Source organism: Musa acuminata, chromosome BXJ1-5 (assembly GCF_036884655.1).
Source record: "Musa acuminata AAA Group cultivar baxijiao chromosome BXJ1-5, Cavendish_Baxijiao_AAA, whole genome shotgun sequence".
Taxonomy (NCBI): Eukaryota; Viridiplantae; Streptophyta; class Magnoliopsida; order Zingiberales; family Musaceae; genus Musa; species Musa acuminata.
In genome coordinates this window covers 38,278,932-38,297,048 of record NC_088331.1, presented here as the reverse complement: position 1 = coordinate 38,297,048, position 18,117 = coordinate 38,278,932, and positions in this window count along the sequence as shown.

Sequence of the window (18,117 nt, the reverse complement as noted above, 5' to 3'; positions counted from 1 at the left end):
TTTTTAAAAAATGTAGCTAGGCTTTTAATCTTTATTTTTAAAAATTATATATATTTTTAAATATTTTTTAAAAATGTTTTTTATTTTCATTTTATTCTGAGTCGTATTTCTTTTTCATTCATTCATTCATGTGAAGCATCATTTATTTTCTGAGAGGTACAACTGCTCCTCGCCTTCGTTTACTCGATGTCACCGATCGCTTGTTGCGAGTGCCATAATTGTCTATGCACTTGAGATGAGAGACAATGACACCTTTTGGCTTTTGACAATAGCATTGGATATGCGAGGTGACACTCTCTTATATAATGAAGCCTCAACAGCAAAAGGGTAAGATGTCTTGCCGGTAGCCCTTACAAGGCAGAGTGGAGGATAGCAATAAGGGAGAGGGCACACGAGTGAGGAAAGACGAAGGTGATAGTCAACGAGGGTGACAAAGGAAGAGGGGAGAATAGGTGAGGGCAACAAGTGATAGCATGGGAGGGCAAAGATCAAGGGCAATTTCGTTCTTTAAAAAATAAGAGGGTTTTTGCAGACATAAAAAAATTGTAATACCCTACTGTTACATAAAAATTTTAATGTTAGGATTGAAATCAAATAACAATAGATTAGATTTATTTATAATGCATAACTTTCGATGTCATCTAAAAAAACCTTAATCTAATCTGTAGGGGCACCGTCCTCGGATTTGAAAACCATAATGATGTCGATCTGCAATAAGAACTAGAGTCACATTCTCCCATCTTCCTATCCTTCACAAGACCACTATGATTGGTGGATTAGGGACAAGGGAAGATGAGAGAAGAATTATAATCTCTCAATGATTAGCTCATATGACTAAGGGGAGATAAGAGAAGATATATAATCGCTCAATAATATCATATATCTACATCTCCACATATTATGTTTTTAGTCCCTAACTGGTCTTGTTTATTTATAGGAAAGAGTAGAGGGTCTAAGATATGTAATTAGGAGAGTCCATTCTATCAATGTCATCTCCTAAGAAATCCTATCATAATTAGAATTTTATTTTATTGGTTGATAATCATCGTTAAAATCCAATCAGATCTATAATATATCTTACTTAATTAGATATGCTACATACTTTAACATTCTCCTACTTGCTCATTAATTGGTAAGATATAAAAAAAAAATTTAAATTTTGACTCTTAAAAACAAGCATTAAAAACAACTTTACCAAATTTAATTCTGAAAAAATTTTAAAAGTATTTTATATATGATCATAAATTTTAAAACAAGCAATAAATCTAATAAGCATAATGATACTACATTAAGTTCAACTACCAATATGAGTTATAGTGATTATATATCATCAATGTCATGCTTTTTTTATATATCACAATATTGTTAGTCTTTCCCAATATAATCCATAATGACTTTTAAAATTTATCTTATTAAGATAATCCTGTTATTATATTCAATTATAATATACATAAATATAAATAGGATAGTAAAAATAAATAACTTTAATTAAGAAAAAAAATCAATAATAGCATCCACCCAAATATACATCATTATATCTTTTATGACTTTCTCACATAGCTTTAGTAAATGAATCAGCAATCATCTAGGTGATGCTTAGGTTCTCAATTGATAATTATTATTTTTCAATCCTTTCTTTAACGAACAAGTACTTTATCTTGATGTGCTTCGAATTACTAAAATGTTTGTCACTCTTATTGAAGAAAATTAATGTGGTATTATCACAAATTTTTTCAGCGGCCCAATAATTGAGTTAGATCACACCAAGTCCTAAGATAAAATTTCATAATAATAAAGTTTAATTTGTGGTTTCAAAGTATATCATAAATTTAGTTTACATTGTTGATAATATAAAAAGTGATTTCTTTGTACAGTTTCAAGAAATTGCCCTTGTTAACATGAATATAAATCTTGAAATGAATTTCCTAACAAAATCAACATATGAATATTTCATCATTTCAAGTTGATATGATCTTTTGTATGTGAGCATATAATATTTTATCTTCTATAGTTATCTCATTACTTTCTTTGCAGCTTCCCAATGTTTCATTCCTGGGTTGCTTTGATATCTATCTAACATTGTAACTATAAAACTAATATCTAGTCTTGGATAAGTTTGAGCATATAATAGACTTTTAACTACACATATATAAGGAATATTCTTCATTTGATTCCTTTCTAAGTTATTTTTTGGACACTAGCTTTAACTGAATCTTTCACCTCTAGTAATATATATATTATTAGCTAAACAAGCCTACATACTAAATCTTTCTATGACTCGATCAATATATTATTTTTGAGATAGTCCTAATAATCATTGAGATCTATCCATGAATATCTCAATATCAATAACATATACTGTCTCATTTATATCAACTATCTTATAATTTTTAATGAGAAATATATTGGTTTCATCCAATAAACCAAGATCATTACTAGCAAGTAAATATAATATCAATATAATGAATTTGCTCCCACTAACATTCAGATATATGCACTGATTAATAATATTTTTCTTAATTCTAAAGAAAGTAATAGTATTATGAAACTTTATATATCTTTATATATCGTTGTCCGAAAGTTTATTTAATGTCATAAATAGATTTCCTAAATTTACAAGCCTAATTTTTTTTCTCTTATCTATGAATCCTTATGTTATTCCATATAGATTTTCTCATCTAAATATTCATTTAGAAATATTATTTTCACATCCATTTAATATAACTCAAGATCATAATGAGCTACTAGGAGTCCTTTTTAGAAACTAAAGAAAATATCTAATTATAGTCGATGTCTTCTTTTTGAAAAAAACCCTTAGCCATAAGTCTAGCTTTATATCGAAATCGATGTCTTCTTTTTAAAAAAACCTTTTAGCCATAAGTCTAGCTTTATATCTTTCGATATTTCCCATTGACTCATGTTTTGTCTTAAAGACTTATTTGCAATAAATTCTTTTACAATTATTAGGTAATTCAACGAGTATCCAAGCACCATTCTAGTCAATCGATTTTAACTCTTTTTTCCTCGCATCATATCACTTTTTAGAATCATTATATTCGATAGCTTATGAAAATGATAAAGAGTCTTTTTTTCATCCTTTTGTCATAATTTAATTCTTCTAGATATACCATATAATCATCAGAAATGATATATCACTTTTTCCTTTAAGATCTTCTCAAAACTATCGATTGTAGTTGTTTTACAAGAGTTAATTTATCTTATTTTGTCGTTTGCCCTGATTAATTCTTTCAATGATTTGATCTCTCGAATAAGAGATCATAAACGAGAATTAATCTATACTCCTCGATATCGAAATTATTTTTTTAAGATTTTTCACTCCTATTGATTTTATCATTTTTAGGAATATTACATTATTAGATTCTACTATCATCATAATATGATTAGAGCAATTAAATCTATACCCCTTGAATTTTGCTAGATAACTAATAAAAAATTTAAAAATAATTTTTGGATCCAATTTCTTTTTATGTGGTTTGAAGACTCTTATCTCTGTAGGACACTCCCAAATATGTAAATGTTTCAAACTAGATTTTCTACCAGTTCATAACTCAAATAGAGTTGATCGAACTGACTAACTAAAAACCCTATTCAAGATATATATAGTTGTCCTAAGAGCTTCAACTCATATAGATTCAAGTACAAATAAATAGCTCATCAGGCTCCTAATCATGTCCATAAGAGTATAATTTTATCTTTTAACAATGTCATTATGTTATGACACACCTGTTATGGTATACTAAGCATAAATACCTTGTTTTTAAGAATTTAACCAATATTCTAATCAAATTAATTATATTTGCCATAAAATTTATCACCCGTGTTAGATCTAACAATTTTATCGTGTTAGATCTATTTAATCGTCTTTCAATCTCATTTATATATACTTCAAGAGTGTTAATAGTATAAGAATTTTTATGTATTATATACACATACCCATATCCAGATATATCATATATAAATATGATGAAATACTTTTCTCCACTAAAATATGGAATATAAAGTGGTCTACAGATATTAGTATAAATAATTTTAATGAGTTCTTTACTTCTTATAATATTTTTCTTCGTATCCTTAGTCTACTTTCTTTTAATATAATCTATGCAAATATCAAAATCAGTGAAATCTAAATCTTTTAAAATATCAACCTTCACTAATATTTAATTCTTTTCTTAGAGATACGCTATAATCGTTTATGTCACAATATAGAAGATATTTAATTATTAAAATTACATATTGAGCTAACATTTGATTGTAGGGTCACTAATGCCTTTGCAAACTCAAAATTCAAATTAATTCTATATAAACCATCACACAAAACTCCAAAACTAATTTTTATTAAATCATAAAATATATTGAATTTACCGTTAAAAAAAAAGACAATATCCTAACTCATCAATTCTAGATAAAAAAACTAATTTTTTTAGAAATCGTATAACATAATATGTGTTAGCAAGTTTTATCAAATGACTCGTCTATAAGCATAGGTAATAAGTTCCTACTAATATTACTTTCGCTTTGAGAGAATTTCCCACAATGATGGATCTTTCACATTTTTTTAGTTTTCAATCAAAAGAAATCCCTACATATTATTGGCAACATAAGTTGAAGCATTAGAATATAATCAACTATGTATTAGAAGAAAATTTTGTAATGTTTGATTCCAATGTCCCTTACATTTAATGTAGTCTCTTTTAGAACGTTCTTTCTTACCACAAAAGAAATATTTTACTATGACAACTTTCTTTTCATTAGTCAACATAATATTTCCAGACCCGATAAATTTATTTGATAGATGACATTTTAACTTTTTTTTCTTTTTACCAGCTTCTTGAATAAAGGTTAAAATATTATGAGATCTTTCCTATCTTAATCTTAATTCTTCTTGAACAGATATATTAATTAGCTCATTTAAGTCTCACTTATCCTTATTTATATTATTGTGAATCTTGAATTGATCAAATTGAGGAGAAAAAGAATTAAGAATAAATTGTATGAGAAAAGACTCGTCAACATTCATATATGATAAGTCATATTTTATCTTGAGTTAAAATGTTGTTGCATTGGTGTCATTGACTAGGGAGCCAACACGACGTGTTTCAGTCTCAAAAGCGAAGATTCGTCCGAGGGGCTTTCTTGGGGGTGAGGGTGTGACTCGAACAGGGGGTTAAGATGGCAGGTGGACTCCCGATGTGTTGCTGGTATTAGGATCGGAGCGGCACTAAGAGGGGGGGGTGGGGGTGAATTAGTGCAACGGATTAAAACTCGTAAGTTTGAAAACAAATTTGTAAATACGAGGAGATTTCGTTTTGATAGTAACTTGAGTAAAATGAGAAAATGAAATCCGAAAGCTAGCAGTAGTGTAGATGACAATTTCAGGAAGGCAAATACTCACACATTCAACGAACGCACCAATTTAAAGTGGTTCGGTCAAAATGACCTACATCCACTTGCAAAGCCTTCTTCAATGAGGCTCCCAACTTCCACTAGAAAATCACTTTGAAGGGGAAGGACAAATACCCCTCTTACAACCTTTTTACAAATAGTTTACACTCTTATAAATCTTGAACGAAAAGGAAGGAGGTGAACACTCAATCAATTGAAAACAAGGCTTGCCAAAAACTTTACGGAGGTTTTGTCTCAATCTAATACTTCTCAAAGGTTGTAATCTCAGCTAAGAATTGAGGGGTATTTATAGGCCCCAAGAGGATTCAAATTTGGGCTTTAAATTTTGAATTCTCTTGGGTTCCCGAGGTTGGCGGTGCCACCGCCCGACCTCTCGGGTGCTGGGCGGTGCCACCGCTTAGTCCAGCAGTGCCACCGCTCAGTTCTCGGGTTCTGGGCGGTGCCACCGCCTACACTATTTCAGCTCACTGGTTGGGCTCCAAACTTGGCCCAAACCAGTCCGAACTCGGGCCCAATTAGCCCCTACTTGAGTTATAGGATTAACACCTAATCCTAACCCTAATAAATGTGCTAACTACGAATTTAAAGACATTTCCTAAGCTATTACAAAGTCTGCAAGTCAAGACATTTTCCGGCGAACTTCCGGCGATCTTCCGACGAACTCTCGGAAACCATTCTACGGACTCCCGGTAAGCTCTTAGACTTCACGATTTGATCTTGGAGAGTTCCAACGAGCTTCTTCGGCAAGCTCCGATCTTTCTCGGCGATCTTTCTCGGCGAGCTCCGCGAACTTCCAACGAACCTTCCGGCGAGCTTCCGAAAAACCTTTCGGCAATCTCCCTACTCATTCTCGGCTAGTTCCGGCAGCATTCCCGATGAACCTTCGGACTTACGTCGAACTCTCAAACTCGCAACAAATCCTTCGCGCCTGACTCTGACACTTTATTTCACTTTATGTCTTCGTCGTTATCATAGTTAATCCAACACATAAAAGCCAAAACTCTACTTTAATCTAGACAATTTTTACAACGCGAATTGACATTCTGTTGCCCGGCACGTCATTGGTTGGCGCTTCGTCCGATTCTTTAGCGCATCGTCCTCTCTTGCGGCTTGTTGCCCAATTGGTGGTTGACCTCCGCAACCCCGATATCCTTGGCGCAATTCCGCTTTTGGCCCGATGCCCGACGTCCGAAGCCTTCTGCCATCCAATATCCTAACGTGATCTCCTCCGACGCAACGTCAATTCCTCCTATGTTAATTGTCTAATCCTGATCGAGTAGACCTGTATCACTCAAAATGTAGTTAAACATATAAATACAATCAATTAGTTTCATCATCAAAATTTGAGATTCAACAATCTCTCCCTTTTTGATGATGACAACTAATTGATGACTAACGGAGTTAACCTTAACTCCCCGGAGTTTAACCAAACTCCCCCTATCAATATGTCATTGATAGAACACTTGGATTATCCCAAATCCAAGTAACATTCATCACATGTTATGAAAAACATTTAAACCATCATGCATATATATATAAAACATTCAATTCAATGCATGAAGTCATCAATATACTTCTCTCCCTATGTCATCAACAAAAAGGAGAAGTAGCTCTAGCTATTTTAAAAGATATACAAGTTTTTGCAACATGAAGCTAGATTTTCATCACAACATATAAGCACAAAAGCATACCTAGATTCTTAAGTTCAATCATGACAAATCAACACTTGAATTTTTGTGCAAGATTTCACTTTGCTTTTCTTTGCAAGTAACAATATTTATGATGTTTGATATAGCAAATTTCTTCATTACAATGATCGAGCTAGCAAATTCTTCATTTTAAGTGTGCAAGCTAGCAATAACTTTCTCCCCCTTTGTCAATATCAAAAAGAAGGAGAGGAACCAATGATTTAGACTTTTACATCAACTTTGCATCAATCAATATTTCAATCATCACATGATGCATACAAGACAATAATGCAAAAAAATCATTTCATGAAGGATATCAATATGAAAATTCACCAAGGATCACATGATACAATCGTAAATCATGATATCATCATGTGATACATCATGAGATGATAATTTATCATATCAATGAAAGATATCAATTGTTAAACATGATATGATAATAGTCTCAAAAATTTCAATTTGTGATACATGTGATACATTACGATATACTAAAAAATTTAATGCGATGCTTTTAAGGATATCAACCTATTTTTGATATAAAGCATGACAAGAGCAATTTTGTTGCAAGTTTTCTAAGTTTTGCACTTTTTGCTTCTTTCGATAGGCAAGATCTTTCTTCTGTTTTTGAGAAGTGCAAGCTTACAAGTTTTACTTCCTTAGCATGCTAGGAAGTTTGCTTTCATTTTCAATGCACAAGCTAGCAAAACCTTCTCCCCCTTTATCAAAGTTAAAAAGAAAGGGAGGACTCAATGGCTAAAAATTTTAACCATTCAACAAGCTAAATATGCAAAGAATTCATGAAATATATCAATAAGGATCAATTCATGAATACCAAAGATATGATTCATGGTTCATTAAAATTCTTCTTAACAAGTTCACGATCAAGATTCATTTGAAAAGATATAGCACAAAGAGTAACTTGAAACATTCTTATCAAGATCACATTTTAATATATTCCAAGTATCAAGTGTTTAGAGATAAAAATACATTGTATGAATATAATATCAAGTTTTATCATCATGCAATGTAGCAATTAAAGATTTGCAAGTTTAGCATTTTTGCTTTTCTTGAGATAGCAACTGTTTGCTTCTCTACAAGCTAGCAATTTTTACGATATGCAAGTTTTACTATATACAAGCTAGCAAATTTAAAGATGTGCAAGTTGGCATATTTGCTTTTCTTTGCAATGTGCATGATAGTATTTCTTTGTAATGTTCAAGATAGCAAATTGTACACCATGCTAGCTAGCAAATTAAAGATGTTCAAGAAAGCAAGCTCTTTCTTCTCTTTTGAGAAGTGTCATTTTTGCTTCCTTAGCAAAATACCAAACTAGCAAGGGACCATGTTTTACATGAGGCAAGCAAACAATTTGGCAAGTGTTACATTTGTATCTTTTCTTTAGATGTGCAAGAAAGTAAGTAAGTTTTTGCATTTTCTTGACTTGTGCAAGGTAGCTAATTTCTCTTTGAGATGACCCTTTACATCAATTCAAGATAGCACATTAGCAACTCTTTATCTCTCTTTGTCATTGGCAAAACGAAATAAAGATTCAAGTCATGAATATCAAAATAATAATTTTATCATGAATATTTCATCATTGCGTGCATCATTATTGCATGCATAATACCAAATCATCATATATATTTTCAAAACATATAAACTCATCATTATATGCATGATTCCAAATCATCATTCATATCATTTCAATCATTGTTTCAATCATCACTATAACTCATCATGCACAAAATGTAAAATCATCTAATATGATACAAACATTTATTTTCAAAATATTTATCACTATTTTCATGTATGATAATAAAGTATTCATGATACCGAACATTAAGTCAAAAATGATTCATTTTATCAATCTCTTTTTTTTATAAATAACAAAAATTGTAGGTGTACAAAGAAGAGATTGTGAAAAAAAAAATAAATCTCAAGTAGTAAATACAAACTCATTCAAATTCAAATCGTCAAATTCATCAAAATCTCAACATTACTTTCAAGAGATTCAAAATGGTATACATAGATTTATCATAAAGCAAATTAATTTTCAATCATCACATAAGGCATTTAAAGAATTTTTGAAACATACGAGAATGATTAATTTAAGCATGCAATGTTTCAATCAAATTCAAGTCATGAATACTAATACTTTCATATTGTGAGTATCAATTCATGAATACCAAAAGATATTATTTGTGATTCCAATTCTGCAAGATCAAGATTATGATTTAGATAAAACTCATTCAAATCAAATCGTTAACTTGAAATTCATAATCAAGTCATCAAAATCAATTTCAAGATTCACAAAATATCATGAAATCATTAATCTCGATCAGATAGAAAAAATATTTTTTAAGCGATTCTTTTTCATCTAAGCATGCCTTAGTCATTATATGTCAAATCAAGATAAGCGTGAAAGTTCAAGACATAAAGACAAAATCTTATAAAACAACTCATCAAGCAAGATTTTAAATATTTATTTTCAAGCCAGAGTAAGTCAAGGATTCAATTATCTCATGTCATGAATTCCAACAGGCATCTCAAATTATCAACATCACATTAAAAAGATATTTCAAAAAGATATATCGATAAGTGATTCATTTGTTTCATTTCATTTTCAGAAGATTCTCCTCTTTAGTAAATAAATTTAGGAGAACAAAATAAATTAAGAGAGATATAACATAATTGAAGAATTGAACATGATTCATATTTAAAATGTGTCTCATGTCATAAGTATGAATCAAACATTTGTGAAATCCGAAATCATCCTCAAAGTCACATTCAATAAATTCATACATGACAAGCATAGATTTTTTGAAAAGTCGATAAGATAGAGGATCGCATTTCGTTTTTATAAATTTCTATTCATGTGATTTGCTTCATGCCTTTACCTTTAATAAAACAAGTGTCAACATTTAAGATGGAAAGGTAAATTTCGTAAAACAAATCATCAAGCATGATTCCAGATAATATCCTTTTAATATCTTGATATTCATCATCAAGTATGATTTCAAAAGGTATGTTCAAGAGAAATCATTAAGACCAAATGCATGAAACACTCATTTATTTTCAAAATATTCATCATGTTTATTTTCATGAGATTCACAAGATTGGTAAAATAAATTCATTAATCTCAATAGGATAGAAATTTCATTTCCATTTCATACAATTGACTTCATGTGAGGGTATTCAAATCTTTTGTGAAAACATATATCATTATTTAAAATCAAAACATAAGTTTCGTCATGAAGCCGTCAAGACCAAACACATCATGATATCACATCTATCATCAAAAGACTATCAAGAAATTCATACATAGATGTAATGCACTATGTCATCTTAATATGTCATGAGAATGTCATTTTAATTCATCATAAAAATGATTAGACCAAAAACATGTTAATATAAAATGAGAGATTCAAATCAACATTTACTTCAAAAACTCATGCATGACATAAAATCATCAAGATACACATGCATGGATTAATCCTAAGCATTATCACATATCATATAATTATCATCCATAATGTTGGATACATCATTCAACATTTCAAAACATAACATGCATGAAACATTAGCAATATACTTTTCATGGTCAATTTTTTAATTTTTCAAAGATACTAAAAAGAAAAATAATTTTTTATTTCCTATTCCTACTATCTAAATTAAGCACTCATGAAAAACTTCAAGTAATTTCAAAATAATTCAAGAGAGTTGAGTTACTTACCTTATAGTCAAAGCTCGTCAAAGCCCAATTCGTCGTTTCACCTTTGGAAGTTTTTGATTCATCCTTGGTTGTCTTCCTCTTCTTTGACCTCTTCCTCCGTTCAAGTTCATTGTTTATTTTAAATTTTTGTTTAATGAACTTATTAAGACTTAGTGTTCGAAGTTCAAGTTCATCATTGTCCTCATCACTTGAGTCATTGCTCAAGTGGTATTCATTTGTCCAGAGTTCCAAATCCTTCCTGTTCTTTGGAAGGTGATTTTGTTCATCATGTTCATCATGTGTATTGTGCACCATTTCATATGTCATTAACGGACCAATTAGTTCTTCAAGTGAAAAAATATTTAAATCTTTTGTTTCTTGTACTGCGGTTATTTTAGGATCCCACCTTTTTGGAAAGGATCTTAAGATCTTACTTACGAGATCAAAATTCGAAAAAGATTTACCAAGAACTCTTAGATTATTGACGACATCCGTGAAACGGGTGTACATGTCGCCTATAGTATCGCTTGGTTGTATTCGGAAAAGCTCAAAATCATGCAAAAAAATGTTAATTTTCGAGTATTTGACTATACTAGTTCCCTCATACGTGATTTCAAGTGTTCGCCAAATATCAAAAGCCGTTTCGCACGTTGAAATCCGATTGAACTCATTTTTATCCAAAACGTAAAATAAGGCATTCATAGCCTTTGCGTTTAAAGAAAAATACTTCTTCTCCAAATCCGATCATTCGTTCATCGGTTTAGAGGTAAGTTGAAAACCGTTTTCAACGATATTTCATAAATCCAAATTCATAGAAATCAAGAAAACTCTCATTCGAGTTTTCTAATAAGTGTAGTCCAATTCGTTAAACAACGGTGGACGAACAACCAATAAGCCCTCTTGAAAGCCATGAAGAGCCATTTCTCACGGGTGTAAATCCGAAATAAGAAATACCGGGCTTTGATACCGATTGTTATGATCGGAGCGGTACTAAGAGGGGGGGGTGTGAATTAGTGCAGCGGATTAAAACTCATAAGTTTGAAAACAAATTTGTAAATACGAAGAGATTTCGTTTTGATACTAACTTGAGTAAAATGAGAAAATGAAATCCGAAAGCTAGCAGTAGTGTATATGACAATTTCAGGAAGGTAAATACTCACATATTCAAGGAACGCACCAATTTAAAGTGGTTCGGTCAAAATGACCTACTTCTACTTGTGAAGCCTTCTTCAATGAGGCTCCCAACTTCTACTAGCAAATCACTTTAAAGGGGAAGGACAAATACCCCTCTTACAACCTTTTTACAAATAGTTCACACTCTTACAAATCTTCAATAAAAAGGAAGGAGGTGAACACTCAAGCAATTGAAAACAAGGCTTGCCAAAAACTTTACAAAGGCTTTTGTCTCAATCTAATACTTCTCAAAGGTTGTAATCTCAACTGAGAATTGAGGGGTATTTATAGGCCCCAAGAGGATTCAAATTTGGGCTCCAAATTTTGAATTCTCTTGGGTTCCCGGGCGGTGCCACCGCCCGACCTCTCGGGTGCTGGGCGGTGCCACCGCTTAGTCCAGCGATGCCACCGCTCAATTCTCGGGTTCTGGGCGGTGCCACCGCCTACACTATTTCAGCTCACTGGTTGGGCTCCAAACCAGTCCGAACTCGGGCCCAATTGGCCCCTACTTGAGTTATAGGATTAACACCTAATTCTAACCCTAATAAATATGCTAACTACGAATTTAAAGACATTTCCTAAGGTATTACAAAGTCCGTAAGTCAAGACATTTTCTGACGAGCTTCCGGTGAACTTCCGGCGGTCTTCCGACGAACTCTCGGAAACCATTCTGCGGACTCCCAGCAAGCTCCTAGACTTCACGATTTGATCTTAGCGAGTTCCAACGAGCTTCTTCGGCAAGCTCCGCGAACTTCCAACGAACCTTCCGGCGAGCTTCCGAAAAACCCTTCGGCAAGCCTCAAGCATATGGACGAATATACAACACACCAGTCTATCCATTTATCTTGATGTCCTTTTTGAGTAACCTATGACCAGGATTATTTAGTCTTCGTGTTTAAAGGTGAATAAGTCTCATTATCGTGATCTCATCGTGATCCGATTCCTGTTACATAGATCCATGGACATCACAATATATATACGCATATATGCAACAAGTAATTTAAAGTGATAAAATATCAAATAATATAATAAGAAAAAAGAATGTGTATTATATCACACGTGCCATCACTCATGTGATTGGCTTGTATGGTACCTATGACTAGCAATCTCCCACATGATCTAAAGCCAATCACCTATGTGTCTGATCCCCATAAGACCCTTGTGATGCTCAAAGATAATATAAGGCAATGCCTTTGTCAGTGGATCTGCGATGTTATCTTCAGATGGAACTCTTTCCACTGCTACAACTACTTGGGTTATGATCTCTTTGACCATGTGAAACTTTCTCAAAATGTGATTAGACTTCTAATGAGACCTGGGTTACTTTGCTTGAACAATCGCCCCATTATTATCACAATATGAGAGAATCAACCCCTCACTACCCAGCATGACTCCCAGATCTATGATGAACTTTTTTATTCAGACTTCCTCCTTTGCTGCCTTTGTTGCAGCAATTTATTCTGCCTCTTTAATCGACTCAGTAGTAATATCTTGCTCAGAACTCTTCCAGCATACCGCTCCTCCATTTAGTGTGAACACATATCCCGAATTAGACTTGCTATCATCGACATCAGATTGGAAGCTCGAGTCCGTGTAGCCTTCAACCTTAAGGCTACTACCTTCATATACTAGTAAAAGACCATTAGTTCTTCAAGTACTTAAAGATACACTTTATTGCTTTCCAGTGCTCCAAACCTGGATCCGCTTGATACTTGCTCATGACACTTAGAGCATGCGTTATATCAAGCCTGGTATATCGTATGACATACATGATAGACCCTATCGCTGAGACAAATTTGGACTGTGATGACAGTAAGAGGAGGGGTGGTGAATTAGTGCTTACGTAAAAATTCATCAGTTTAGAAATTCTTATGCGATGAAAACCAATATCGGAAAGATGTTAACTTGAAAACATATTCGTAAGCGTAGTGAAAGTAAGAAATTAGTTTGCAATGAAAATGAAAAGCTTAAAGTAAATGCAAACCAGATTTATAATGGTTTGGTCATCGTGACCTACATCCACTCTCGATTCCTTTTCACTCGAGGCCACCGACTTCCACTATAAATCTTTTTTCAACGGGTGAAGATCAACTACCCTTATAACTATTCTTCCTTTTACAAGCTCAGGAGTGAACCTTTACACCTCTCTTTTAGACTTCACTCCCATCTTAAAAAACTTTTAACTCTAGAAGGAAGAGACTCTAAATCTTAAGAGAATTTCTATTTTTTCTCAAGTAATCTTCCCCCCTTTCAACTCAATTTCATTCATAGCCAAGCAGAAATATCTTTGGTATCTATAGACGTCAAATGACTTAAATAGAGTTAAAAAAGGTCTCACTCATGTTTCATGGGTCCTGGCGGTACCACCGCTAAACCCTACTATAGGTCATTGAATGGGCCAAACAATAGGCCCAATTTAGCCTTGATTTAGGCTCAATTGGCCCCTAATTGAGTTGGTATTGTTTCATCCCAAAACTAACTCAATTAGTCCTAAACTAATTCAATCTAGACGCACAATTATAAGCATGAATCATATATTGTCCGACATGTTATTAGTTCATTTGGCGCTTCGTCTGATCCTTCAGTGCATCGTCCTCTCCTTCAGTGTATTGCCCAATTAGCATGTTAACTCCCGCAACTTCCGATCTCCTTGGCACAATGTCTGATCCTTCAGCCCGATGCCCGAACTCATGGCATGAAGTCTTTTACGGATACATCGACTGATCCTCTGGCATGATGTCCAATCTTTTGACATGTTCCACTCTGGCCCAATGTATAATTCCCCCTATTTTAATTGATTTACCTTTTATGATCGAAGTTAGTCATGCGTCACTCAAAACATAGATTAGATCATAAACTCATCAATTGATTACATCATCAAAACCCGAGATTCAACAATCTCCCTCTTTTTTATAATAATAATTAATTGATGATAGAGTTTAAATAAGTCCCCCTATTAATATGTCATATTGAAATGAATCTTGAATTCAAATTGAATTCAAGTCAAAGCAATTTTAATCATGAATCATATCATAAGCAATAATATATCATATACATCATCATAATAAAATTATAAGTATTATATATATAATCATAATTTTAAAACATCAAATTACGACATATCATTCATGATTCAAATCATCATTGTACTTTCTCTCTCTTTGTCATCAACAAAAATGAGAAAAGTGCAACTAGCAAATTTTTAATTATGCAAGCTAGTAAAATAATAAGTTTTGCATCATTTTAGAATACACAAGCTAGCAAGCTTTAGAGATGTGCAAGTTCAGCATATCTTTCAACCATTTTGTCATTGTCAAAAAGAAAGAAGAAGAGAGGAATAATATAATGGTGCAATTTATTTTCCTTTACATCAATTATCGAATCATCACATGAAACATATCAAGAAAAATTAATTTAGTGATGAGATATACAATTCATGAATACAAAGGAATTTTACATAATAAAAATCATGTCATTAAAAATAATATCAAAGATCATGTGAATACTAAAAGACATGATTCATTTTAACAAATCTCCTCTTAAATAATAAAAAAAAACTTAGAAGATCAAATAGAAATAGATCTTCAAATGAAATTTTAAGTCATTAATTCTGAAAAATCAAGAGAAAAATCATGATTCATTTGGATAAATATTCTCTTTAATAAAATATAAGAATCATTCAAGAATAAAAAGTAAGGGATCTTAATTTATATAAAGAAAATCTCAAGTTATGATTCTGAGAATTCAAGATCATGATCTAGATAAAACTCATTCAAATTCAAAAACATCAAATCATCAAAATCATCAAAATTAATTTCTTAATTCAAGAGATAATGTTAGATAGATTCATCACTAAGAATCACTTGTTGAAAAATCGAAAAGTTTTAGAGATATTTTCAAGAAAAATGCATTCTCCCCTCTTTGTTTCAATTTAAGTGATTTGATTTCATATAAGCATACCCAAGTTTTTTACACCAAATCAAAACATGCATCATTGTTTAAAACCAAAAAAGCAAATTTCATCATAGAAATAATCAAAATCAATAAATTATAAATCATTAAAATTATCATTACTTCAAATCATCATTACTTCAAATTATCATTCCATGGATCTTTGCAATGGGAATTGGATCTTGATGAGATCACGATAATGAGACCGATTCACCTTAAACACAGGCCCTAAACAATGCTAGTCATTAGTTGCTTGAGAGGGACATCGAGATAACTGGACAGATTAGTATGTTGTATACTCATCCATATAATGGAGGCAGGTGGTCTTATAGCTGCTTGTATGGGGACACTAGGACTACAATGCAGGTGCTAATTGAAGAATGAGTTCATTGATTAATCCATTCATGAAATGCTCGATAGTTAATGATACCTTATTGTTAGACAACGATTTCGTTATCCTAGTGGTGTACCTAGTCCTTAGACTTGAAACACAAAGAATATCCTGTATGAGTACTCCATTGTTTGATACCAGACTTATACGTTTAGAAGTTCCAAATCTAGCATAGTCGATAATCGGGAGTGATAGTCAATCTTTCGAGGGATATTGAATGTCGATAGAGGACCATCCGCTCTTGGTGTCATAAGAGAAATATCATATGTATTTTTGCTCAGATAAATCCCTAGTCAACGTAATTCAAATTATTAGAGAAAGAGTTCTAAGAAACTATATGGATCTGATAGCATCATGCCTGGTATATGATCTTTGGGATATTAAATGGATGAGGGAGTATAGGCACACGGTAATTGAGGATAGATAAGTCCAAAGGATTAGATTTCCTTGTATCGTTTGAGGATTACGGTATAGTAGCCTAATACGTCTATAGTCGATGAGTCGAGTGAATTATTATCTTCAAAATAATTCATTGAGCCAAAAGGAGTTTTGACATATGATATCGCCAAAACCTAGAAAACCTATGATGAGACCTTTTCTGACTTTATTTTTAAAGTTATTTTGGGTCTATAAATACCCTAGATATTTGTACTTGGCTGAGCACAAAATTAAGTTGAAAGAGGGGATAGAATACTTAAGAAAAATTGAAAACTCTTTTAGGATTTAGAGTCTCTTTCTCCTGAAGTTAAAAGATGAATTCTCTTAAGGCTTATAATTGGAGATCCAAAATACTTCATAAACCTCACTAGCTAAAACAACAAAAGAAAGATCACTAGAATTAGAATTATTGGTACCAAAATGCTGATTTAAAGTAATGATGATTTAAAATCATGCTTGATGATTTAATGATTTAATTATGCATGATGATTTGAAGTAATGATAATTTTAATGATTTATAATTTATTGATTTTGATTATTTCTATGATGAAATTTGCTTTTTTGGTTTTAAACAATGATGCATGTTTTGATTTGGTGTAAAAAACTTGGGTATGCTTATATGAAATCAAATCACTTAAATTGAAACAAAGAGGGGAGAATGCATTTTTCTTGAAAATAAAAATTTTATTTAATATCATGTGTGTGTGTGTGGAAATCCGAAAATTTTATTTTCTATTCTTCTACTGTGCATGTAACGTCACTTCATATTTCCCAACAAGAATTTTATGATTGCTTTCCTTCTATAATGAATGAAAAGAAAGTTTATATTTCTTTGCTTTCAAACTTTGTATATACAACCAGATGACTTGATAACACATGATGATTGTATATCAACTATTTGTAAATTCCCTATCAATATTTAATGCTTTGAGTTTCACAGCTTTATCTGCCATATTGATGATGTGATCCTGAATCCCTCTAATTAACTTATCAACAAATTGAGTCATAGTTAGTATTTTCATTAATATATCAGCTAATGACTTATTAACAAATTTAAATCTATCTTTAATGGCCCTTATATATTTTTGTGCGCTAATTATAGTTGGTAATGAAATCTTTATATTATTTATAATTATTATTCTTATAAATATTAAACTAAGTCTATTATATCTTTCCCAAGTATTTATTTTATTAATTTATTTTATAGTACTTTTATTAGTCTAAGTCTATATACCTTTCAATAAGTAAGCGAAGTTAAGATCTAATAAACTTAGTGTGAATAGCTTATGTTCTAACCATTCTGAATAATTTAAACTAAAGAGTACATAGACATTGGA